Genomic DNA, 3,105 nt, shown 5'->3' with positions numbered 1-3,105 from the left:
GCTGCAAATCCAGTAAATCAGTATCCTGCTCTTCGTACTATGTATGATTATGCTAAACCTACTTTAACAGGAGCTGAATCAAGTATAGTTATGCCTGTTGTTGCTGCAAATAATTTTGAGCTGAAACCTAACATGATTCAAATGATACAATAGTTTGTTCAGTTTGATGGTTTGCAGTATGAGGATCCAAACACTCATTTAGCAAATTTTTTGGAATTCTACGATACCTTTAAGATCAATTGCGTTTCTGAAGATGCCATTCACCTTCGGTTGTTCCCATTCTCATTGAGAATAAGGCTAAACAGTGGTTAAACTCATTACCTTGAGGGTCAATCACCACTTGGGAACAAATGATTGAAAATTTTTTACTTAAATATTTTCCTCCGGCTAAAATGGCTAAACTAAGGAATGATATCTCTTATTTTTTGCAGATAGATATAGAAACTCTTTATAATACATGGGAGAGATACAAGAACTTATTAAAAAGATGCCCTCACCATGGGTTACCTATATGGCTACAGGTTCAGACTTTTTACAATGGTGTGAACCCCTCAACAAGGCAATTGATCGATGCAGCCGTCGGTGGAACGTTAAACAACAAAACACTTGAAGAGACTTATGAATTTATTGAAAAGATGTCACTGAATAAATATCAGTGGCAAGTCATGAGAACAAAGCCAAAAAAAGCAGCCAACATTTTTAACGTGGCGCGGTCACTATGCTATCCAACCAGGTAGAAATTTTAAATATAAAGATTGATGGTTTGTATGGTTCTACTCAGGTACATCCAGTGATGAGGTGTGATTCAAATGGAGAAGAGTGCACACTGCAAAGTACTCATCCTTCAACCCTAGCACCGAGAAAGAACAAGTCCACTATATGGGTAATAATTCTCGACCTCAAAATAATCCGTATAGTAACACTTATAATGCAGGCTGGAGGAACCATCCCAATTTCTCGTGGGGTGGTCAAGGAAATCAAAGGTCACAACATCCTCCAGGATTTCAACAACCACTTTACCAATAAGAGAAGAAACCGAACCTTGAAGAGATACTTGCAAAATTCATCTCGGTGTCAGAAACCCATTTTCAAAATACCGAAATAGCGCTTAAAAATCAACAAGTGTTGATTCAAGGCTCGAAACTTAAATAGGACAGCTTGCTAAGTTGACCTCTGAACGACCACAAGGTGGCCTACCAAGTAACACTGAAACTAACCCAAGGGAGCAACTTCATGCCATTACTGTGCACAATGATGAAGGGTTAGTTGAAGCCGAACCAAAATCGAGGCAAGACAATGGGGACGATAAAGGTAAGGTTGATGAAAGTAATGATACACAGAATTCAGTAAGCAAGGAATATAAACCTCGTGTGTCATACCCCAATGCGACGAAGAAAGGAACAATTTGGTAAATTCGTTAAATTATTAAAAAATTACATATTAACTTACCGTTTATTAAAGCTCTTTCGCAGATGCCAAACGCAGTGAAATTCTTAAAAGAGCTCTTGGCTAATAAACGAAAGTTAGATGATGCGTCACATGTGGAATTAAGTGCAGTTTGCTCAGCCATTCTACAGAATAAGCTATCAATAAGTTGAAAGACCCAAGGAGTTTTACGATTCCTTTCTTAATTGGTAGTTTAAATATTAATAATATGTTGGCTGATCTAAGGGCGAGCATTAATGTTATGCCCTATAAAATGTTTAAACAACTAGGTCTTGGGAAACAAAAACAAACTAGGATGAGCATTCAACTGGCAGATAAAACAATTATGTTTCCTAGGGGTATCATTGAAAATGTGCTAGTCAAAATTGATAAATTTATATTCCCAATTGATTTTTTTGTTCTAGATATGGAAGAGGATAGTGACGTGCCTTTGATTTTAGGACGACCTTTTTTAGCAATTGCTAGGGCTATCATTGATGTTGGCACAAGAGAACTAATACTTCGTGTAGGAGATGACACGATTACTCTTCAAGCTCGTGATTCGACTAAATTATCTAGTAAGTAAGATGGCTATACAAGTTCTGATGATATGAAAAACATTATGGCTCAAACTTCTTTTTAGGAAACCCCTAGGAAGAACGTGGTGGAGCTACATTCTAATCCATGTGACAACAACAGAGCAACTCACGAAGAACGAAGGCTTCAGATTGATGAATTAGACGAATGGTGAATACATGTCAAGGAGAAACCAAAAGTACACGATGAATCAAAGCGACACCGTGATGAGCGTAGGGATGAAACAAAGCAATTTAAGATCGATGATAAAGTATTGTTAGATGAAAAGGACCTCAGAATTGCTACTTCAAAGCTTAATACAAACGGAGTGATTCCTTTCACAGTACTGAATGTTTTCCCATACGATACAGTCAAGGTAAATCATTCTCAATTCAGCACATTTAAGGTAAATATTACTCAACTTAGACCTTATGTGGATAATAGAATTGATTGTGAGAAAGAGGAGTCTCGACTTCATGATTCGCCATGACCACACGAATGAGAGGTAAGTAGAGGTTAGACTTTAAATAAGTGCTTCTCGGGAGGCAACCCGAGTACTAACACCACTAACTAGTTTATTTTAGCTATTTTTAGTGTTTTTTACGCAGGAACAATGACCCATACGGCCTGGGCACACGGGCGTGTCCTTAGCTGCGTGGAAATAGGGCTAAAATTTTCTAAAAGTCGACATGCACACGGCCTGCGATAAATCCACACGGACGTGTGACACGGTCGTGTGGACTACACGGCCTGACCACACGGGCGTGTCCTAAGCCGTGTAAAACTGGAGCTAAATTTTTAAAAAATTTTAAATAAGTCAAAGAGTTAGATGGGTAAGGCACATGGCCGTGTATTCGTATACACAAGCGTGTAAGATAACACGTGGGAATGGGAGAAGTAAAGGACATGGAACACAGTCATACAACACGACTGTGTGAACCACACGGCCTAGACACACCGGTATGTCCCCAGGCCGTGTGACGGTTGAGCATTCAATTTTCACGACAAACACGGGCTAAACTCGAGCCACACGAGCGTGTGACACGGTCGTGTGGCCCAACACGGGCCTTACACGATCGTGTCCCCATTTTAACCCCCAAACCT

At 39.4% G+C, this 3,105-nt stretch overlaps 1 non-coding gene across 1 annotated transcript; it reads right to left on the bottom strand.

The window, feature by feature from the left end:
* Positions 1–398: 398 nt before the first annotated feature.
* On the bottom strand, positions 399–505 carry LOC128286031 (small nucleolar RNA R71). The gene has a single exon (XR_008276578.1). It is a non-coding gene; the product is annotated as a small nucleolar RNA R71 (small nucleolar RNA).
* Between the last annotated feature and the right edge of the window lie 2,600 nt (positions 506–3,105).

Source organism: Gossypium arboreum, chromosome 12 (genome assembly GCF_025698485.1).
Source record: "Gossypium arboreum isolate Shixiya-1 chromosome 12, ASM2569848v2, whole genome shotgun sequence".
Taxonomy (NCBI): Eukaryota; Viridiplantae; Streptophyta; class Magnoliopsida; order Malvales; family Malvaceae; genus Gossypium; species Gossypium arboreum.
Note: the sequence above shows the minus strand (reverse complement) of the source record. Positions and strands in the feature narration are given on the sequence as shown.